Source organism: Fringilla coelebs (genome assembly GCF_963513975.1).
Source record: "Fringilla coelebs genome assembly, chromosome: 10".
Lineage (NCBI taxonomy): Eukaryota > Metazoa > Chordata > Aves > Passeriformes > Fringillidae > Fringilla > Fringilla coelebs.
Window position 1 is genome coordinate 18,494,307 of NC_140036.1, and position 24,735 is coordinate 18,519,041.

A 24,735-nucleotide genomic window follows, 5' to 3' on the forward strand; every position below is an offset into this window, starting at 1 on the left:
GTTATTCAAATAATAAAAGGAAGGGGAAGGGTGAGAAGGCCCCAGACTGAGGTCCATGAAGCGTGGTCTGGCTTGGCCATCCCAGAATAGTGGTGACAGAAACATCAATGGGAACAGGAGTATAAATGGTTGTGCAGCAGGTGCTGCCTCTGGCTTGGAAGGAACATTTTACAATCTGTGCTGCCCAGAAACAAATCTGACATGACAGAGTGAGATGCTGGGAATATTCAAGAAATAATACAGCATTTCATTCATGAATATGAATCTATGGCTATGAGAGAAGGAAACTGGATCTCTTAAGGGTTTCCTTGGATAACACGTTTCCATGGCCCCTATAGTGTGTTTCCATTAGAAAGTACTTTGGATTCTTTTGAAAACTTCTTAAACCATATAATGCTACTATCAGTACTTCTCCCAAGCTGCAAATACCCTTCATACAGGCATAACAGACAGCACAGACACATTTTACACTCATCGCTGTCCTGTCCTCATTCTTCTGCACTAGAAGAAACTTTTCTCATCTTCCACAGGATGCACATTTTCATTATATTAAATTAAGAAAAAGCTGGAAATTTTGACAGAAAATCATATCCTGATGGCAAGGGTGCAAAGAGGCAAATGTCATTTGAGTGAAGTGAACTATATTTTTTCCTGTTCTTACTCTTGTGCAAAAGGAGGTGTTTCTAATTTTGAGAGATCTAGTGACTGATTGAATCTGTCACCTGTTTTCACTAGAAGAAGATCAAAGTAATTTTCATTTCTTATTTCACCAGCAAAAGTCAGTAGTTATTGAGTATAGGAAGCCACAGAGAGCAGGCAGTAGGGACCACCACTTCTCATCTTTTATTAGGACAAAATGCAGAACCTGTGAAAACTGGTCCTACAGTGAAATCATGCTTCTTCCCAGGCATTCATAATTCTGTGAATTACTGAATGAACTAATCACACAAGTGCTACTGGTGCAAGATTTTATTGATTGTACACCTAATCTACCTAGAAATAGCTCAGGCATGTTCTACCTCTGTGGAAGAGCAAACCTTGCAGGGAGGTGATTACTGTCTATTGTGACCATGTTTTACTGCCCAGCTACTCAGAAGAGTTTTGCAACTCAAGCAGTTCAAGTTCTTGGATGAAACAAAGTGAAGTTTTCAATTTGCAGTTCCAGAACTAGGAACTTCTTACAGATCCAGAATGATAAGCAGCATGCTCTTACAAAAGCTATTTTGGGGTAAGGCTTGAAATTATGGGTGTCAAAATCACTATTGAAAGCATATTTTGATTATAGCCTGAATTTCAGCTGAGTTAGAACAATAGCCTGTGTTTGTTATCAACAGTAACTCTTGTTTGTCAGCAACCTTCTCCCATGCACCTTACTACATCCTAAGAAACAGCCTGACTTTTGGACATAGGAGAAAGATAAATTAAAATATGAGACTTTAAAAAAAATATTTTGAGCCAAGTTAAAAAACAAAAAATAAAAAATCTACAAAACTCACCCAAAAACTCCACAAATACAACTGGATAAAGCATTTCAGTAAAATTCTTTCTAAGATCATGAAATAAATGCATTAATAATTCTTTAATGCCAGCACTGCTTGCCTGCTGATATATCCAAAGGTTATTCTTGATATGTTTGCCTCAGCATTACACTAGGAGATCATGTTTTGCTGCTTATTTAATATTAATTTCAAGTACTTTTGGGAAGAAAATGCTTCTAGGGATACAGCCCTACAACTTAATTTCTGGCCCAGAGAAATCACTATTTTGAGCTAGCAGTGGTGTACTATCTCACAATGACTCCCTGCACAAGGGGAAAATTTTGGTCCCAGTTTACAAACTTCTGCTGCAAATGCTTTAATTTGCAGATAGTTCTCTGGATTTCTGGGTTAACAACGAATTACTTTTGCCTACCAGAGGAGGAAGAACAAGTGCATAAACTACTGCCAGAACAGGCACATTATCTTCAAAGGCAATGCTTGATGAACAAAGGAGCAGAGGTTCATTTGAATTATCCCCAAAGAAAGTTACAGGTGTGGCACAAGAACCTGGCACTTTCTCCTCTCCCTGTTCCTCTCACCCTGGACAGCTCCTTAACAAGGACAATGGTTTACTCTAGCAAAAGAGGTTTCCAAACAAATTCACTTGTTAGATTAAGATTATGACAATTTTTACTAATTGAAGAAAAAGTTACAAGAGAAAGAGAAACATTTAATATTCCATTAAAAGAAAAAAATACAGAAATAAACTACTCAGGAGGTTTCACAAGTTTTATCATCAAATCACACTACAGCCTCCTGATGCTCCAACACAAGCAGTCATTTTATCTTTTTCTAAAACTATAACTCATTACTTGCCAGCACTTGGTTGGGCTCAACAGCTATTAAAGGACAGTCTTTTCCTCCAGCTAAAGCACGTGCAGTATCAGCTGGAGCTAGCAAGTGAGCTCTTCCCACAACCTAGGTCCTAAATATCTCCAGGGACACCAATATGACACAAGTGATATACAAGGGTCTCTTATTTTAGTTGAGAGCAAAAAAGTCAAAATTCCACATCCAAAAGGTTTAGCATTTACTTTGCACAGTTTGCATTATTCTGTCCCATGGCCTCCTTTGCCAAACTCTCAAAGCTTGTTATAATTGAGCTGAGAGGTTTTATTCCTTACATGAACTTAGTGCAGCATTATTACAGCCTATTAACCACCCACCCCAGAGTTCCTTGTCAGCTATCACTATGAACATGGTGTATAAATATGTGTCCAAGTCTTGTACCTGGCTTTAATTTATCTAAGGAATCTCTTATTCATAGCATGTGAACAACATTCAAAGCATGGCTAGGGTGGTTTTGTTCTTCAGAAATTGTTAAAAAAAAGGCTCTGAGAGTTAGAAGACTAAATTCTATTGATTGGAATATTGGTGTAATTCCATCACTAAGTAGCTCCTACCGTTGGTATCCTCTACCATTAATCATCTTAAATATCATCTAACATCTACATCAGCTGAAAATAAAATTAATTCAGATGCCTCAATCTAGTCCCTGGCAGGTACTCATTAGCATAAGAAAACTGTTCCATGGCTGCACACAAATGATATTCTATGTTCACAAATGACTTAAAAATCAAAAAGATACAAATCATGGTGCAATTTTAAGACGTCAGCTTTTCTACTGTTTTTTCCCTGGGTTTGTTTATATGTTTTCTTAAGACAAACCCTCTCAAGTATATTACAGCCTTACATGGGCAAATCTGGACAAGAAATTATAACTCATACACTCAGTTTTAGTAGACTCAATATCTGTCTTTATCACTGCAGAATTAATCTACAATTATTATAAAAGACAAATGTATTTATTATCTACTGAAAAGATAATAAATAAATTTCAATCATGACTGCTCTACACAAAAAAGAGCCTTGAAATCAAACTACTAAATTTCAAGAACTGATAAGACTGTAACTTCTCACATGTACACTCTCTAAAACACCAAGTGAATATACACAGTGAAAAACCTATGAAAATATCAACAGAAATGACATTTTAACCAAAGGAGTATGGAAAAGCTTTTATCTGCTGCATTTTTGCTGGAATACCTCAGAAATATATGTGACCGATTATCCCAGAGAGAGAAAAAAACAACAGGTTAGGTACTTGTTGAACCAAGAAACATAATCTGCCCTGTGAGTTCTTAGTTTATTAATAAACAAGCCAACAAACACAGTCTTAGAATACCTACACTTCACCATCAGGAAATGTCTGTACCAAGCAGTGTCAGTTTAAATGCTGCTTGCGGACCAGGTGACTCACCTCTACAAAGAACAGAAAAAACCACTGTGTACCTTCACTTTCTTTCTACTGGCAGAAACAATATCAGATCTGATTTAATTTCCATAGTCACTGAAAGCAGTCAATCTTTCCCTTGAAAACTTCAGGGATAACTCAGTCTCACTTAGCAGCTAAAACAAAAGAATTCATCAATAAACACATAATCTTCTGTAGTCTGACATGAACTCAGGCAGACAAGATGCAAGCATTGCAATAAAAAAATCTTAGGCAATTCAGTGTTCAGGCTACAGTGGTCAGAGTCTTCTCTCAGTTACACAAAGCATTTGCTTACAACAGCATTTATTTAAGGGAACAAGACTCATGATGATCACTGGCCGAAGTAATGCCAGAATGTGGCACTGAAATTACATCTTTGCTTTTGGAACACAAGCAAGGCTTAATATACTTTTCAGCTGAACTTGCAGCTCAAACATGTTTTAGCTCCCTCTCACAAGGTTTCCAGGAAAAAATGCAGACCAAATAGAACTCTTATAAAATACATCATATGCATTCATTAATAGGCTCAACTAAGGCATTTCTCAATCTTTTAATTTTGATAAGAATATTATTAAGTTTAAAATACAGTTCCCTTATTTGCCTAGCATTCAGGAGACTAAAAACTGAATTGATATCATCCCTCAAACACACAGAGAATTCCTGCTGCAAGAGAATATGACTACTACAGTATATCAACATTTTATTCACTCTTTAAAACATGAATATTTAAACAGAAGACATTTTTCCCCATGCAGAAGCCTAAATAGAAGCTCTTATCTTCAATAGTAAAAGCTGTTATTTTTTTTTTCAAGAGGTTTTAGACTGTATAGAGATAGTTACATACACAGGCATCTCAAATGAGAGGGCACCATACATACATGTAATTGGTTGCCTTTTCTTTTTCCTCGGCAGTCTGTACAAAACGTGAAAATGTGCCTGCTTCTGACTAGCCATTAAAAGGCAGTGGTTGCACCATACTGTGATTTGGGGAGCTGAAGAAAATAGCCAGAACTGACTGATATCTGATAAACAGTAACAGGAGTCAGTTTATTGCACCAATCGTTAAATAATGGTGCTGATTATAAGGCTGCTAACTGCAGATGCTGTAATTGTCTGTCATAAATCTTAGTCATTTGTGACAGGAGCACAATGAAAGAGAGCATCTGCTTGAGGGCAAATGACTTCTGATAAATATCAGCTCTGCTAAAATGTACTTGGATGTGTCTCAATATTTTGGAGAGCCATTCATGTTGCTTCCACAAATGTGAAGTTATTATTGGTTTGTATTGATTTTGCCACCTTGGGTTTGGGTTTTTTTTTCCTTTTTAAAGAGACAGAGTCAGAGAGTGACTCAAGGTTGAGTTGAATTGAATCTCTGCTCTTTATCTGATCTACTCATTCCTCTCAAATGCATGCTTGAGTGGAAAAAAAAATAATTGCACTTTTTCAGAAGATTGCTGTGCAGAAACACAGTCTGGAAAATTCAATATGTAGTTCAGGTTTTTATTTTTTTTCTTAAAGCAACTCCTTACTGAAGGAGAAGGAGCACTTTAAAGCATTGGTTTTGAACACAACACTTTAAAAGGATTTAAAGTAGTGAAGTAAGAGTCAATTAAGCTAGTTCTGGAGAATAATAACATGCAAATTAAAAAAGCTATCTGAAAGTAATTTTTTTTGTTTTCAGAATAATTAACAACACTTTAATTTCCTGTCCAACTTATATGAATATAATAAAGCCAGCTAAGTTCTTCCACCCTGTCCCTTACTGCTTTAGTTCTTAATGTTATAAATGCTTATCATTCAGTGGGAGATTACAGTATAATTTCACTATCACTGAGAGTGCTGCATTCACATATTCCCATTTAAATATGCATTCCTTTGTGATACTCTTTACACATCATCAGGCTTACACCAAAAACATTTTCACAAGTAAAGGTAGTAAACCTGAAATTCAAGATTGAAAATTTTACTGGTAACCAACCATTAAAATACATAATGGCTTTCCCTTCCAGCAATTCCTTGTTTAATTCAATGATCAGTGCTTAACCTTTGCAACAGATTAATTTAGATTCTACTGGCAGCTGCTTCCTTCACTGCCCAATTGCACATGCTGCCAAAATAGGTGCAGCTCACGCGCTGCCTGTGCAGAACTTGTTGGAGTGAATCGATTGCAGCCACCTGATGGCAGCCTGACCCCCACAGCTCCAGGGCAGCCCACAGGCCTCACAACAAGGTTGCACACAAAGAAAAAGAAAAGTTGATGCTAATAGTTTAACAAAAACTTGTTTAATTGGCTTATTATATTTTGTCCCCAAGGATTATTTTTATTTTCTGTATCATCTTTGGTTTTTAAATGTAGACACAAATTGACTTCAGAAAAGTTTATTCTTCCTTGAGCTGCATTTTTTCCCCATCACTATTCCCACTCTCTGCAGTACACTGCCTGAGCTTCCACCTCCAGTTCCCAGACAGCAATTTGGAGGTGAAGGCTGTGATGAATTCTGGATAGGCAACAGGAGAATACATTCACTCAAGTCTAATAGAAAACATGACCTTTCCTTTCTCTCAGTAAAACAAACCCCCAAACAGTCAACAAAAAAACACAGAGAACAGAACACAGGCACCCCACTGATTTTCAAGTTCAAATGTGCAGTGATTAGTCCATATTTAACACATAAGTACTTAAAATTATTTATAAATGCGATAGTTATTAGACCTGTTGGAAAGTTTGTCTTGTCTTTGCTCATGGTTCAACATCTCTCTTGCAACATGCTAGCAACAGGCTGTGAAACCTCAAAAGTAGGAGATTGTTTTAAAAGCTAAGTTGGCTTTCTTTGCCACTTCCTCAGAAACTAATACTATAGTGATTCTATTTCAAGCATAATAATTAGAATGCTTGTTTTGATCTTTTAACGTTCCCTTTTTTCCTCTGCAACCAACAAAGCTGAGATTCAGGCATAACAGGTGCCAGGTAGGTAGTCTGTTTCCTCCCACATGAAATTAAAGACAAAAGGACATACTTCAGCTTTCTTTATATTCAGCAGCTTTCAATCCCTGTCAATGGGGTTGATATGCAAGCTGCCAGAATATGAGAGGATGGAGTCTTAGCGTTTGTCTGCAACTTAGGACATCAAACTATGCCAAAAGGAACTAGGTTCAAAGCAAGAAATGCTTGTGTCTCCTTTTGAAGTCCGCATTTCAACTAAATTCCTGCCCCTGTAGGTAAGAATTAGCCATGCTTTTACTATTATTGACAGATATCAATATTACTTATCAACATCCTCAGATTTCTTTAGCTTACAGTTTGCCATCTCAGTTTTCTGTGCATTTTTAAGCTGATGCTACCCTGGACCTGCTGCCTGGGCAGAGCAGCAAGGCTGGGTGAGTAAAGCCCTGTGGCAGAGGTGAATTACAACAGCAGAGCAGCTCCTGGATTCAGCTGGTTCCTAGAAAGCCATCAGCAGAGGAACCTTTTCCCTGAGGCAAGTCCAGCAGCAGTCACGGCCTCAGACTGCAACCCAGACTCAGCAGCAAAACTTGGCAGCACAAGTCTTGTTCCAATGTACTCAAGAAAAGCACTGCTGGTAGAGAGGACTGGAGTAAATGACACTGCCCAGTTAGCCTCGGGGCCGAAGCAGTAGCTCAAAGTGTAAGTTTATTTCAGTTGGAAAATAAACCCTCTAAATCAGCGCCAATGAAAGTCTTCCATTGAAAATTACTGTCAAGGAGCAAGGGAAAGCAGTATTGAGACTTGAAACTGTTTGTAAAGAATGCCCTGAAAACTTTCCCAAAACCCACAATTAGATCATTGAAATTACTTTTTTGTGACTGTTGAACCAGATGCTTTTATTCCCCATCTCTCCCAATATTTAATTATTGGTTTACCAGACATCTACAGTAACTTTTCTTCAGGTTTTACCCACCGTACATGACTTGTTAAAGGTACACCAAAAAATTTTCAGACCTGTGGACAACAGGATTTCTTAGAGATTCTTTAAAGACAAAGATGAGTGCAAATATTTTGTTTTAAGTTGAAGACAAAATTTGGATTTGGGAGGACATAGTTTTCTTGTTGTTTTAGAAGCAGGCCAAAAGAGTTATTACCCACGTAAACAGAAACTCCCCTGTGTGCTGGATGTAAAATAACACCTCAATTTTTATTAGAAGATAATGGTATCATATTAATGGATTTTTTCCCAGAAAAATCTGTATGCAAACTAAAGCTCTGAAAGAGCTTAATTTCAATTAATTATTGCTTAATTTTGCAATTTTGCAAAATTAAAATGTAAAAAAATTCTTGCTTAGTTTTAAGCAATTTTTAAAAATTGCTTAATTTCAAATTTGAACTTAAAATAAATAAATTTGTGAGTTTGAATTACAACTCTTCTTCTCAGATTTATTTATTTTCTCATCAGGTCCAAAAAAAAGTTGTAGCCTCAAAGTTTCTTTGGAATGAGAATCGACCCATTGGAACTCTGCCTGTCCAGCAGCCACTTGCAGCCCCTCCCTCCATCCCTGCTGAGGAATGCCAGGGGATCAGCAGGATGCCAGGCTGTGCCCAGGAGGCCACAGGGGCATTCCTGCAGGAGAGCAGGAGCCTTTCCCAGGGCACTCAAGGGGTTAAACCTGCTGCAATATGCATTAAGCACATGTTTCAAGCCAGCAGGGTGCCAGTCTAAGATGTCCTCAAAGCCTAATTTGATAGATATTATGCCATATGCTGCTGCAAGTAGTTAGTAATAAAGAAAGTAAAATTTTTATGGATGAGCAAAACAGGAGCTCTTATGGATGGAGTGGTTTTAAATCAGGTGTATAATTTACGTACCGTCAGACCACATGTAGAGTGCATTACTCAATTGAACTTACGAGCAGATAGGAAGGCAGTTTCTTTTAATAAGCACTTCTTCAACTTATTGGCTCTACAATTACTTGCACCAATTACCAGCAGCTGCTGCCTGTTTGGTGTTTTATCTTAGACAAGGAGTTACATTAGTTTCTAATCAACAAACCATTCAAGGACTCTTTAAAAATATTTAAACTTAATTTCCCCATTTATTTTGAATTAACTGAAATACTGGATATTTTCATTGTAGTACTTTGGTTCTTCTTAGGTTCTTCTCCAAACATAGATTTACTGTTGTAACATTTAAATTTAAATTTTTATAAAGCCAAGAATATACATTATAACATATTTGATTCAGGCATTTATATGCAGAATCAACACTGGCCTTATTGACAATATATGGGAGTTAATATACAGGTGATTTCTTGCCATAGAATTCATCATACTCCAAAACCTTTCCGACATATTCAAGTCTTTCAACATTCTTTATTGTTTACCTGTCTGACTCACAATTAAAAGAGCACTGGCTAATGTAGCAACAGAGGAATTACTAGAGAAAGCAATAAAAAAAAAAAAAATGAAGACACTGTCATAAGAAGGAAGGATTTTTTTTCTTTTATCTCTAGATTTTCAAAATTATAGTTTTAGAAATGTCCAAGCAACTTAATGACACTTGAAAAGCACCTTCCTCTAACAGAATAACTGGTATTACTTTATTAGTTTTTCTTCACAAATATCCAAGGGAGAAAGAAAGGAAAATAAATTATTTAAAACTGTAAGTATCAGAAAAAAAGAATTTTCAGTTAACTGAAAACTAAGATGTACTGCAATATCAGTCTCAGAGAGTTTTTCAGAGAAGTAATATCTGGTGGTAACTTGAGAGGCTGCAGGGAACAGCTGCTGTGCAGGCACAAGAGCCTTCCTGACAGAAAAATCCTGAGAGACAACTACCTTTCTGTCTGTTATAAAGAAAACAGTCAGGTAAGAATAAATAAATGAACAAACAAATAAATAAATAAAACCCCTACAATGAGACCAACCAAACTACACCACCACTTTTGGCATTTTTGCATTTACATATTATTGATTCCCAATCATCCTTTCTGAGTTTATTTTCGTAGGTATGGGGACATCCTTCACACTCTCCATGAGCCCTGTGCTGGGAACTCAACATCTGGCCAGATGTCGTTGGGACAGGCACCATTAGTGCTCAATCCACTTCTCTTTATTCTTTGTTTTCTGAAGTCACACATCAGCACATGCAAATCCTGTAATTTCTTAAAATAATAAAACTAAACAGAGAGCCAACAGTAATCACAGAATAAATTTGGTTGCAGTAAACCTTGGGAAGTTATCTGACCCAACCCAAAGCAAGGTCATCTTCAAACTAGGTCTTTAATTGAATTGCACTGAAAATGCCAACAGAAAATGGGGAAAATTATTCTGCAAATAAAAAAAATATTTAGAAAATTCATTGCAAGTGTCAGTTGAAAATAAGTAAAGAATCAACTTTCATGCCTCAGAAGGTACTACATCTATACCCTTCCTTCTTGATCTTCTGCAAAACATGACAAAAAAAGCTCAGAAAGGAAGGGGTCATTTTCTGGGATTTTACATAACAGAGTGAAATAGTCAAACCTTCCTCGCTCTTCCAAAAAAAAAATCAGTATTTTACACAAAAGAGGAAGGTCCTGCCCTCTGTCCATCATAGACTTACAATTTAGTTTCTCCATCACACTACCAGTGTGTTAAAGCCACCCAAGATGATAAAACGTTTTGCTATTGAAGTTTAGAAGCATTCATGTTTTTATTGCAAATTCCTTTAACTCCTGCAGTTAAATTACAAATTATCCATCTTTTAATGTCATCTCTCACAGCTGGGAAAAATCTAACCCTCTCAGGACTCAATCAGATATTCACATCAATTTGTGTAATTAACACTAAGCTTAATATCTCTGTTAATTATGACTGCAAACAGTTTCTTAAAATAAATCAAACTCACTAACTTACAGAAACAAAACAAAGAAACTGAACACCACTTAAAAATTACTCACATGAAGCTTTGAGAAGATTAATTCAAAACCTCTTAGGCATTTAGAAGAAAAAAAAAAGAGAGAGAAAAAAAAAAAGAAGATCCAGAAAACCTGAGGTTCAAATACCAGAAGAGTCTGCTCATGTTGTTTGCTTTACTCCTTCAAGGTGCAAGCACTACACCAGTTCACCACATGCCCCTAATTTATATGAGATCTTATTCCCTAATTCCTATAGGTATTTCCTACTCCCACCCCAATGCACATGAGGGATTGGATAATATTCTTGGAAAAACACACAAGGTTCTCACATGTTTCCTGAAAGGAAGGTGGTCCATCCCACCAGCAGAACTGGAGTCTCCACATACATATTTGGCTACTCATAATTTACATTCCAACTGGTCTTCTGATAATATCCTGAGGATTGACACTTTTTAAGCACAAACACAGAGCATCCTGCAAAACACACGCCAGGAATGTGGCTGCTGGTGTTTCTGGATGATACATTAGGGTGCTCAGAAAGTTGTACAAGCACCTTACCCCCTTCCCTGGATCAAACCTATAAAATGCCAAGCACTCATTATGCACAGTCCTCTAAGCACATCAGCCATCCTTGGGAATATACATTAGGAACATAATGAACTTCAGCCACAGCTATAATTGCACAAATCATTGTTGGTTTGGAGTCATGCTTGCAGAGAAGGTGGACATGGACATTCCTGTAAACAAAAGGAAATAAAAATATCCCTGATCCCTCAGAGCCCCAGAGCAGTACCTGAGTGCTGGCATCACCTCATTGCACAGCAGCCCTCTGGTTATTCAGTTGTGCACAGCACAGACACACAAAGGCAGAGAATGAACTGTGGGGCACTGCAGAAGGTGCTGCCAGCTGAAGGGACCCATGGCCAGAGCAAAGCTGTTCAGTTTAAAGCAGCTGCATCCTGCATCCTTAGACCTTGCTCTTGAGCAGGGACACTGAAGCCTTCAGCTTATTAAAATTAGGGACCTTGTTCTGTGAGCTCTTTGCCTGCCATACATCCAGTGACCAGGAACACCTGAAACTATAGCAATACAAACTATTTTCTAGATTAAAGTCTTTCCCTGTGGAATATCAAAGGCATAGAGATTTTTTTTTCAAAATTAAAATAAATTATGGTTACTTCAATCCAGAAACAAAATACAGAAATGACAGAAGCGCCACACTAGACATCTGGAGTGGGCTCCCTCTTGTTGTGATCCTTCCTCTTATCCATTTAAACCCCAAAAAGAAGCAGTACTTGTTCAATCTGCTGCTTATTTTTCACATAGTAAACTTGCTTTCATGAGATAACAGTTATTTAGGTGTTCCTTAAAATGGCACTTCATTTTTTTCTCTCAATCATCTTAATCTGCATAGAGGCAAAGAAGCTGTATCTTTTAGCAATTCCCAAGTGCCAGATAATATATGGAAAATAAAATGTAAAATCCTTTGTTGTTTTGGTATTACTTTGCCATGTTAAAAAAGATGGGAAAAACAACACTAGTCACTCCTTCCATTATCCTAAAATTGGACTATTCACCATGACAAAAATGAAGCCTCACTTTCAATTATTCACACAAAATTATTTGATCTCTTTCTAGACTATGATATTATCTTCACTGGTCATCCAATAAGACAAATTTGACACCTTCTAAAACAGTGGAGTATCCCATTCAATTCTCAGCCATGAAACTTAAGACTCAGGTTCCCAGAACTACCAGAGCTCCTCAGACAACTCCTAAATTACCAGGAGACCACCAAAAACTAGCCCCAAAAAAGTCCTCCAATTTAGTACAGATGATAGTGTTGAGGCCACGAGAGAAGAGATTAAGAATTCTTTTTGTGTTTCTCTACAGATTTGACTTAGGACTAAGATCAAGCCTACTGGATCTCATCAAGCAACTGTGCTCTGAAAGGAAGCAAAGAATAAAATATCCCTCTTTTATTAATAGAAAGGGATATCCAGCTTTAAAGAAGTCTCTGTTCATTTCTGTCTCACTCCTACAAGCTATCTTAAGACACACATCTCAAACTCCCCAAGGAAAGGAAAAACCCAAACAACCCCCTCACAGCTCTTCAGGACAGAAAATATTTGTGCATTAATTTTTTTTTTTTTTTTTTAAACAGCAGAAATGGAATGGTCGTTTCTTCAACAACAAACGTGGTTGTTCCCTTACCAACTGGCACTCTGCAGTTCATGGAACCACACCCAGCAGGGCTTCAGCTGCCCAAGGTGGGCACCTCAGTGTTCACTGCCATGAGCAAAGCTGCTCTCAGTGTCTGCACTAACCCAAATGTGGTAGCTACTTTGTTCTTAATATTCACAATTTAAGGATTTCAGGACTTGGCTAAGTTCAAGGTGATTCTTCTCACCACTGCCTTTTTTTAAAGCACACATCTGTGATTCTTCTCATTGCCAGAATTAGTGAGCACTGCCTATAATGTGCTGTAAAGCAAGCACCACCTCCTACTCAGAGCCATTTTATATACAATCTCAATATTTGGGTACCTCTGCTAATTAACAAACTACTATTGCTGGAAAGATGGGATTTGCACATTATTTCAAGTGGATTTTAACTGTCTTTGAACAATGAATACTAAATTTGCTAGCGGTTTGGACTATTTTAAGAAGAAAAATATTACATGATTTTTAAAAAGTCTAGAAGCTAGGAAGATCTAGAATTTAATTAAAAGCTGCATTTATATAAAGTTGGTTTTAGTTGTTTTTTTTTTTTTGCCTGTTTTCAAAATAAATATTTGGCCATCTCCATTGACTGTTTGCAATAATTGATTCTGGGTTAGAGCACCAGCATTTCTGACACTTCCTCTCCCCACCATCCAGCTGAAATGCTGCAAGATGCTGCAGTCAGACATCCTGCTTCCCATTCCACCTAACACATCCCATTTACATCACCTGCTCAGAAAAACAAGCACAGGAAAGTTTTCTTGTGAGGACACCCAGAAATAGAAATTCATTTTTAATGAGACTATACCAAGTGTGATGTATTTATATCAGGGGTATGAGCCCGGGTCTTTGTTGTCATTGGATTCAGGCTCCCCAGTAAGGTTTTAAGAAAAGTTGTGAGATATTATTCAGTATAAAACTAAAAAAAAAAAAGTAAAAAAAAGTAATCTTGCTTTATGTCATAATAGCTGTTATCATTCTAAATACTTGGTCCACCACCTAGAGTTCCTCTAGGAACTCCATAATCAGGATGGATAAATTCATATTCTGTGCTGCACAGGAGAGGAAAGACAGAAGTCAATGCACACAGAAGCATCAACTCCTTGAAAAACTGGACAAATTCCCACTACCCTCCATAAATATAGAGAAATTCTGCATCTAAAAACATGGTTCTGATACAAAACATAAACCAAAACCACTTTGGTTCTGTCCAACAAATAAAAGGGAGTTTTGGAGAGGTTTATTATACCCAGTTATGCTTGCTAAAGCTTATTTAAAGCTATGTTCCTAGCGCATCTCTTAATTCTTCAGTATGCACTGGCTAGTGTCATAAGGATGGCAAGATCAATATTTTTAGCATAAACAAGAAAGGAAAACAGATTCAACAATTTCATATCAATATCAAATGAGTTCATCATTTGATAAACTCATCCTGAACACAAAAAAGCAGATATGCTTAATATTAAAATACATTCAACTCTGCTATTTCTCCTTGGAGGCCCCCTGAGTATGAGAGAAGTCTCAATGGAAGAGTTAATACCAATTCCTGAGGTGAGGTACTACACGAGACATACATTAGCTTTTCCTCTTGCAGGCAGATGAAACCTTGCCAAGTCACACATACCCAAAACTCCCTCCTCAAACTGCTCCCTGAATCCAGGCTCCTCTTCCCATTGAAAAGAATGACCATTCTACCTTTAGTCTGCATCAGCTAAATAAGTTACTCTCTCCTTCACCCACTTCAAAACCACAGCAATATCAGAAGTCTCAAATTGTTTCTGCTCGTGCTCAGTTTTTAAAAACAACACAAAGACCAAAGCAGCTCATTAACATCGCAGATATTCCCAAGCCACGCTATCACTTTGTTGCAACATCTCCAGGTCCCCTGTAGTGCCCAGGGCGAGCAGCAGGCAGGGACAGTTTAACAAAGCAAACACCGGGGTGCTGCCGGCAGGAGAAGGAAAAAGCGAAGTTTCGGCTTTTCCCCCAAACCCGGCCCCGCTGCCGTTCCATTTGCCAACAGCGCCACCTGGTGGCGCCGCGCGGCCGCGGGCTGGACGCTCCCGCCGTGCCCGGGGAATCCCTGGGAGCGAACGGCGCGCACCGGGAATTCTGCGCTCTGCTCCGAGCCAACACGATGTCGCCTGAGAGTATTTATCAGATCTGTCCAAAGGCTTTGCGAACTGCAACGCTCTCTTGGTTGCAATGCTCTCTTGGTTCTTGCTTGCGCTCCGAATTGTCCAAAATGAAACGTTTTGCGCAGGAAGTTGGGACATCGGCCCCGTGCAAAATTTCTGCAACTGCACGTAATTATTTTCCTCAACTGAACTCGTGTAAAAAGCAGCCATCCACAGTAATAAAAATGCAATTATTATGATTTCTAGTAATTGGAGATAATAGTGTAAATATTGTTGCAATTAAAAAAAAAAATACATACTATCAAGAATACTCTTTTCCCACTAGTATTTATCCACTAAAGTAGTTAAGGTGTATTATCTTCTTTTCATACTGTTTTTAACACAGAGAGTTCCATGCTATGTATGGATCTTATGCAAATGCTCTTTGATTTCAAATGAGACTTTGCATACTAAGGAGTCTATTTTCCCATCAATGCAGAAGAGATTTACGCACATAAGTCCCATTACCATTAATGGGACTCACCCACATAAATCCCCTGCACATTGATAGACCCTTAGGATTTACATTGAAATGGGTCCTTTAGAGCCATTACAATGTCAACCTTTTGCCAGGATTTTGAGTATTAACAATACTAAGCAATACGTGGCAATCTTAATGTGTAAAATCCCAGCAAAAGGCACAACACAGAATGATATGAACAGAGCAAAAAATTCTCACTCTTATGCTATTTAAAGATGATCTCTAATTATTCTTTACCTGTCCATATTCCTATTGGTTGTTTTCCATCATTACTTTCCTTTTTAAAAATCCTGCCTTCCATTTTCCATGACTGTCCTCTTTCCCAAACAAGCACTGCTCAAAATCTGCTCTAAAGCATCAGGGAAACAAAATGTTTCTATTTTTCAGCTGAACAATTTTCCTCCCATTAACTTTCCTTTTAGCTTGTTACAATATCTTGGCTTCCTTTGGGTTTTGTTTTTGTTTTTTTTTTTTCTTTTTCTTTTTTTAACTGGTAAGCCTATATTATAAATGCAGTAGTATAAACCCAATGGCTTAAGTGCAGCAAGTAAGATAAGACCAAAACAGCATAGTAGCAGTACTGTATTTGTTTGCATGCAGGAAAGAATAATTCTCCAAACACAACACAGTATCAGTCTGTTCCTCAAGGCTATAGCAAGAAAATCAAGGTCACCTACATTCCCACAGGTTGTTAAAAAAAACACATATCACCAAACTAAACTCAGATGCCACCAAAAAAAGCAACATTCATCGCCTACACTCTCAGAAATATTTGAAACATCTCCATTTTCCATACACATAAAGGCAGCTCAATTCTTAATTTGGTGCCTAACTTTCCACAGATTCACATGAGTGCTGTGGTGCTTAAAGAGAAATTAGAAACTTTATCTACCAGTAACTTGATTTCTGAGAAATCCACTTTACATAATGACAAGCTCACATGGCTGTTTGCCCTCCCCTTATTGCCACCGTGACATGATCAAGAAGCAAGAGGGTATACTTGATGCACAAGAATATTATTTACTTGAAAAAAAAAATCTTAGGTATGATTCTTTAATATTTTGTCTTAAAATTATATATAAAAATATATTTGTGGAGTTGGACTGCACTGATAATATTTAGCATTCAGCAGGCACTAAAGCACTGAATTCCTAAGGGACACCAGGACAGCTACATTACAAATGGGACCACCAAGTGACTCCAGTCCTGAAAGTCTTTCCCCTCAGTACTAAACAGAAACTCCTTATATAAGTTATGCAAAACTTAACATCCAGGTAACAGGTAATAGGCTGCCACTGTTTTTGGAAATGTACAATCCCATAAAAAGATGGAAATGGTGATGCAAACAATAACTATTTGCAAACAATAACTATTTTATATTAATAAAGCAGTCAATTCTCATTTTACAGGCAGGGATGTTGAGGTCAAGAGCCATTCTCTGGGTGACCAGCAGCAGCTTCAGCACCTGGCTGCTTCCTGACTCTTATGGGCACACCACTGCTGCAAAGCAATGAACATTCAAAAGGCTCCTGCCACTATTTCATAAAGAAAATTGTTTTATACTGTAGGTTTAGGATCTGTCTTCCACATAACACAAAAAATGTAAGTAAATAAATAAATAAATAGAGAGAGAGAACGAGCACAAGAGAGCGCACAGAAAATAGCGGATAAGTAACCATGGTGATTCCTGATCTCACACACAGGACAGAGAACCTACATTGTGTGTGACCTTATTCTGCTCCACACATGAAGTAAGTCTCCACTGGCTCCAGCATCAGGACCAGGATGTGTCATGATTCCTACAGGATCAGGCTCTTAGGACCAGATCTCCAAAGTTAATTGTGTTTTTAGGAACATGATGGTTAAGCAGGCATATATCTTTGTGAATTTGAGTCTCAGTGAAGAAAACCTAACAACAATAATAAAACCCCAAAGAAAACCACACCAGAAGCTGGTACTATGGTCCAGATGCACAAAAGAACCAAACCTCTGAGAGTGTTTTTATGTAAATTAAAAGCCATACAACTAAAACCTGCTAAAGAATTGCCAGCATGTTTTCCCCAATTTTGGCAAATCATCCCTTATTTCTCACAAACCAAATCAAGGCAGAACTTTCCTTATTCCTCAGCAGATCTAATTAGGCTCCTGCCTAAATAACTCTGTGGTTAAATCTCCCTGCTTGTCAGTGGCATGTTCAGAGTGACTAACACACCTACAGCTCAGTCTCTGTACCTTGTGATGGAGCTCAAGACACCCTCTTCCCCTTTCATTTTAAGAGAAAACACAAGATGGTGCTAGAGGTGGCAATGCTCCTTTTAATGCTGAATTTCCCCCAACAGAGCCCTGTCCAGATTTTGTAAAAGTAGTAATCATTTATTGGAGGAGTTTCCCACTTTCCTATCCCAGATGAAGGATCTATAATCACCTGGTAATGTGCTAGCTGGCAGTACCACCCATTTAAATTTAAATTGCTCCATTTTGCAAATTTTTCATGATGCAGCAAAGGAAAAATGTTCTCATGGAAGGGGAAAGGCCTGGTATGGAAGGGGCAGATCAGGTCCTGAAACATCAAATGAGAGTTTACTCGCTGGCTGAATGCAACAGGAACAGGACAGCTCAGAACTGGCTCCCAGGACTGGACTCAGTTGTTCTATATCATAGCTCAACAAGCCCACAAATTTAAAAAAAAATAACAAAACAACTCAATTAAAACAAAAATGCAGCTTATAATGGTTTATTCTTGCTTCTGCCAAGCAGCTCTGCTTGTGTAAGAAAATCACATCATTGACACTATCCAATTGTCCTAATTCAACAGAGCTTTGCACAAGCTCCTAGCAGACCTTTACTTGCAGACTGCTTGGGACTTGGAGTTCAGAAACCCATTGTAAATTTTATATTCATTAATGTCTGTTCATCTTCCCAGCCCAGAAACAGGTCAGCTTTCCCCTTTCCCAGTTACCCACCTTCACCCAGCCCTTGGAACAACATAATTTTTCCCTTAGTTGGTCAGGATGAAGACTGCAGTTTCAATCCTTGAGCCCTTTCCTGCTCTTGATGCTGAAGAGGAGAGAGGGTGAGAGGGAAGACAGAAAGGGCAGGGACCAGCTCAGAGCCAAAGAACAGGCAGCCATCCTGAGCTATCAGGTTTCTTCTCTTCTCTCCCTGCTTTGCAAATGGGTTCAGTTCCTGCTTCCTTAGGGGAAGCACAGGAGTTTTGCCTACAGGCCTGAAGAGATGCTGCACACAAGGAAAAAGCAGCCAAAAGTGCTCCTTTGGCCCATTAAAGGGTGCATTGCTCCCCCAGTCTGAAATCTCCAAGTCCTGTTCAAAGCAGATCAACGAGAAGAATTTGGGAGTTAAAGGAGCAGGTGCCAGTGGCTGAAATGCCCAGGTTCAATTGTTATCACTCATGACAGGATCTCCTGTAATCAGCTGCTTCTATGGCAAATTTCATCTGTCTCTAATGACTGTGCAACAGCAGTAATGGACATCTCTGCTGGTTTGTTTTTTGTGTTTTTGCCACAAAGCAACCTTGCTGTGATGACACTGACTATATTTAGTTCCTGCTCTGTACTAAAGTATAATGCTCAGCTAAAAGTTTTTATCCTCTCTGTCATTGTGTAATCTATATATAAAACTTAAAATACAGTTTCTTGCCAAAAGGCAGGAGGTGGTGATATTTCTGTAGCTATAGATAGTAGTTACCATGTACTCAGAATTACACTTGCATTTAAAAAAATGACACACATTACTGTTGCACAGTGAACTTCTATGATTTACATGTCATCTTCTTAATTTTACTAGTCAAAATACATTTTTTGCTTTTGTTCCTCAACAAAAAAAATGTATATTACTGATGTTAAGGTTGTGATGTGAAGTGACAGAAGCCAGGAAAATTCAAAGTTACATCTGACACTGTATCCTTTACTCACAGGGCTGGGTTAAGACAAGACAATGGCTGTCTAGGCTTCCAAGTTCCCAGGCTTTGTTAAATATGTATCATAACCTCCACATTAATTTAGAAAGTGTCTCTCTTCTTCTTTACTTAAAAAAGGGATTTTGAAAGTGGTTTTGTTCCTTGATACAATTTGTAAAACATTGAAGAAATGGAAGAACAAGCAATAAATATTGCTCTAAAATTCAGATATTTTATATATAATTTTAGATGCATATTGCACCACCTTAATGATATACCAGGTGCAATTTTGCACTGCAGAAAATCCAGGATTCATCTTTCTTCCCAGTTCTTTATGTTTTTGTGACATACAACAATGGGACAGCAGCAAAGGCTTTGCAACACCTCACAGGGAGCTTGAGATGGGCTCTCCATGGAGGAGAGAAGAAGAATACTGGATCCGAATTTAGTGCTGGGAGACTGAGTTGAACTCACCCCTCTCCTCGGATGTTTTGTGATACATTAAGGAAAGTCCCTTATTTCCACATCCAAGGACCCCACAATAAAATGGGAATGTGGGGCACAGCAAGCACAGGCACAGACAGTGAGGTGCCTAATGAGACAGGGTGGGGAACCAGGTAGGAAGAAACATTTCCAGAATAAAGTGCCTGGCTGTGGAAATGTACTGTTCAGTTTTATATTCTGCTGCAGCTAAAATCTTGATCATTTATACAACACTATTATCCTTAGGTTTTAAATATTTGTGAAACTATTTATTTATCATCAAAATACTACCAGTATGAGACATGGTATCAGTGGACAACAGATAAAAAGCGAGTTGCCCATGGCCACTAAAATTTCTGAGGTAGAACAAAAGAAATTGAAACAATTTCTGCCTCTTTTGGCCTTCTCACATGAGGACTACAGCTGCTAAGAATGTAAAAACTGAAAGAATACAGGACTTTTATGAAGTTCTCTGATTATATTACAAATTTGATCAAAAACATACAGGAATAACCTCATGAAATTGCAAGAGCACACACAGGGAGCTGATGGAATCAAAGTTTCCTAACACTCTGTAATCCTTCCTTTCACAAGCAATGCAGCACCCACAGCAAGTGTTTGCTATCTACAGTGACTGTGTCAGTAAAATACACATAACAGACTGTAAGTTTGGAATCCATCAATGTATTTTACTGCATTAATATCTCCCAACTTTTACACAATATCCCTTTAAAATTACTATGTCTAGCTCTTTATTTTAATGGTATGATGTGACAGATCTTAAGGAATCTGTTCCAACCCAGTAACTCCTACTTTCACTCCCACCCAAACATTCAATCTGTGCATTACAGCTACTTTTAATTTTAAAACTCCTCTCTTTCATTTATCTGTAATAGGCTGAATTTACACGGCAAATTCCTGAAAGCAAGCAAAAAAAGATGTTGTGCATTCTGTTTTAAATCAGATTCATTTTAACTTGGCTCTCTGCTGCAAATCCATTCAGGGTTTACACTGACTCAACAATTTCCTATATCTGCTTTTGTATGCTACCAATCCCCCCATACATTCTCTTGCATATGGAGGCTATGCTTTTTCCATAAACAGAGACAAATATACTTGACTGGAAAAAAAACCACTCAAAAGAACTTTTATGTTGCAACATTTTTAAGCTGAAATTCTTCAAGAAATTTATACAAAACCAAAATGACACCTTAGCCCCTCGCCATGTGCATTTAACAGGGGAAAAAAATCCAGATTACAGTTTCTGTCACTTATTTTAATTTTTTCCTGCTTCAAACACCACAACGCTTCCCAGGCATTATTTCATCAGTTATCTGCATACCTGTTCTAAAAAACAGCTTCCAAATTTCCCTTTAGTCCATGTTTTCTGCCCTCACCTTCACTGCTTCTGAATTGCACTGAAAGCAGCAAGCATCAGAAAATTCGCACCTACCTGGCCTGAGGGACACCAGAGAGGCTGCACTGCAAAGCTGCCATGAGAAAAGCCTCAGAGATGCTCAAGCAGAGGAAACAGGAGGCATTAGAGCACAAGAGGTGGTAGAACAGGCAGAGCTCTCGCAAGGATTTGCTTCCTTGAACTGTAACTGGGCATTTTTGCACAAGGACAGGGTTTGTGCTTTCTGAATGCATAAATCGATGAGATTCACCCACCTCCAGGTTTCTGACTCAGGAGGCACCATCACACAGTGTCAGGTCTATCAACAGGGCAATCATGATGGCACTTAGGCTAATGTTCTTAGTCCATGGCTTTTTACTTTTGAAACAAAGAATGATGAGAATTCTCATCACACGTGAACCACAGAATGGACAACAACAATCACTTCACCCAGCAAACAAACATCCCAGAAGTGGACAAATACAATCCTAGAAGTGGACAAATATTTCCCAAGCTCTTCACACAGCTGTACCACCTCCCCTTAGACCCAGAAGTATTTTACTGGCAATACAGGATAAAGTTCACAGATCTGCAAGGTTAAGTTAGGAAAATAGTGCCGTGTTAATAATTAGCACACTTCCACAACACTCAAGACTTGCACTGGCCTGATAAAAAGTCTTTAAGTTTTTATTGTCCATGAATCTACCCTGCCTTAATCTCCTAAAGTGAAATAGAACCTTTGATTGTAAGGTTGCCAGTCAGACATTATTATCCTGGTACAATTATTTCTATGCACATACACAAGACTAGTATAAAAATACTGTTCTGCTTTCACAGATAAAAGGCACAAAAGCACCTAGAATCTCCAGTCAAGAACTGGGTCTGTTACTGAGTATATAAACAGACACCAAAGCCATCAATCAGTGGCCTAGAAAGCTCTCAGAATCACACAGCAGTAAAGAAAGACAAGACAGTATAGAAAAGGGATATAAAAAAAGGAAAAAGTTAAAAAAACCTAAAAGACATATTCTTGGTACATCATAACATTCTTCAGTTTGAAGTAAAAGGAACAGGAAACATCCCTATAAACCCCTGGTCTAGAATTTTGATGATTTCAATCAAATTATACATCCTAATATATAAAAAAAGAATATTGCAAACAGGAATCTAAGATGCAGTTATATATATAAAATAGATAATGTGCATAAAATGCAAAATTAGCATGACATGTTATGACCTCAAAATTAGTTGTGGGGGGTGTGACACAGAGACAGGGAAAGGACTTTACACCACCAGTTTGTGCTAAAAAATGGGGTTTTTTCTCTGACTAGCAGAAACTGATCGTAGAATTAGTGAAATTCAGCCATAGCTGTCCCACCCCATGCATTAAGGCAGCAATTCAGCACCAGGTGCTCTCTGTTTCAAACCTTGGGGCTCCACTATCTTATGCACAGCTAAGGAGGTGGATGAAGAGGCTCCTGGAGCTCCAGGAGGATGCTGCCACTGCAGCAGGACTTCCCCTGCTGCCTCTCAGGGAAAGGCCCCTGGCTCCTGTTACACAGTGGCAAGGAACAACAGCTACAAGTAATTTACACCACAAAAACTCCTGCCATTTTTACCAGAAACAGATATTGCAATCTGCTACAGACTGTCCTTGTGACATGGATGTGAGAAAGTAACAGCATTTGGGATCTTTCTGCATGTAATTCACTACCAACCAAAATTAACCACAGCTCAACTCAGGATAATTGATTTAAACTACTTTCTTTCCAAACAGGAAGAGCAAGCATGTGAAAATATTGTTTCAGGTTGAGTGGGACTGCTCAGAAGATGGGATGGGCAGAGGTACTACTGTGGCTTTTCTGCACATCATGGCACAGGGAATGACTGTCTGGAGCCTCAGGTGTCCCTGTGAGCAGGATGCTCACAGCAAGAATGGATGATATCCAACAAACCATGTATTCTAAATATCCCACCTTTTACAGACTGGCTGTAACAAAACTATTTTGCACAGAGTTATGTTTCTAAGTCAGGTGGAAGGGATGCTTTCCAGCTAGAATCAGAAATTCCGTCTTCAGGGCTACAAGCACTTGATACTGAAATGGCCACACTTCAGCATTACCAAATGAGTGCATATCCCTGAATCAGTTAGAAGGGATCACCGTGGAGATCTGAGGTAAAAAGCAGTTTAGCAGTGTGAAAGCCTTGCAGCAAATAGAACTTTTACACCTGAACCCTTTTTCAGATCAAGCTTTTTCAGGGGATGGTTACAAGACACCTTTCTCCTATAGTTCTGCTCTTCCAGCTTTCTAAGTCTGAGGACAAACTGTATGTAGAGAACAGTCTCATGTTGCTGCTGGTATGCCCTTAAAAACAGAGTCCCTGAAGAAATTGAAGGCACAAATACTCATGTACTACAACCCCTAGTCCCATTGTGCAACAGATTTTATGACCTTTGAATAAAAATGACAGCTAAATAGCAAATGGTCAGTTTAAAAGTGTCTTCCCTATGCAACAAAACTACAAGAATAGCATTGGAACCTTTTTTCCCCCCATTTGGCAGGAAGGGAAGACAAAATATTAAACCGGGCACTGCTGTTGGGGGCAATGGCCACATTACTGCATTTACTCCCTACAACAAATTCCAGTGATCTGCCCTCAGTGATTTTGCTCCACTCAAACCAAAGGATAAAACTAGCAGAGAGTATTTTAAAGCAGTTATCCAAATCTCACTACTCTACAGGATGGCAATGTATCCTATAAGAAATTTGCAAATAAAAAGATAGTTTTCAAGACTAGTCCAATGAAAACTTTTTATCTCTAGTCTTGTACATTCTTCGTCCCTGGGTGGATTACAATGGGTTGCATAAAGTAATTTGTTGGACTATTTTGTAGAGACAAATACTCCCCAAGAGCACCTCTTTATGTATCACTCTTCATAAAGCATGAAATGTTTGCTACCCACAATCAGATCTGCTTAAAGGGAATGTCCTTCTAAGTGCTCAAAATAACATCAAGAATTTTCTGAGGTATTTTGCAGGTCTTCTATAAAACCACAAGGAATAAGCTGTTTAAAAACCCCCACAAAAAATTACACAAACCCCTCCTAAAACACACTTTATCACACATTCATGCTGAACAGCAAATCTTGTATTTGTTACAGACCAGACTACACCAAACTCCCAATGTGTTGGAAATGCCATTAGTACAACAGTGCTAAGTGACCACATTAGCATCTATACTTGAACTTTAATGCAGTGATCCTGCTGTCCCACCCCTAAATTACCATCAGAATTTTGGAAGCATCCTGAGATATTTAGGGATGGACTTCATGGACTAAAAGGGAACACTGTGCATGTTACTTTACTTTTCAGAGATCAGCACAGCCACAA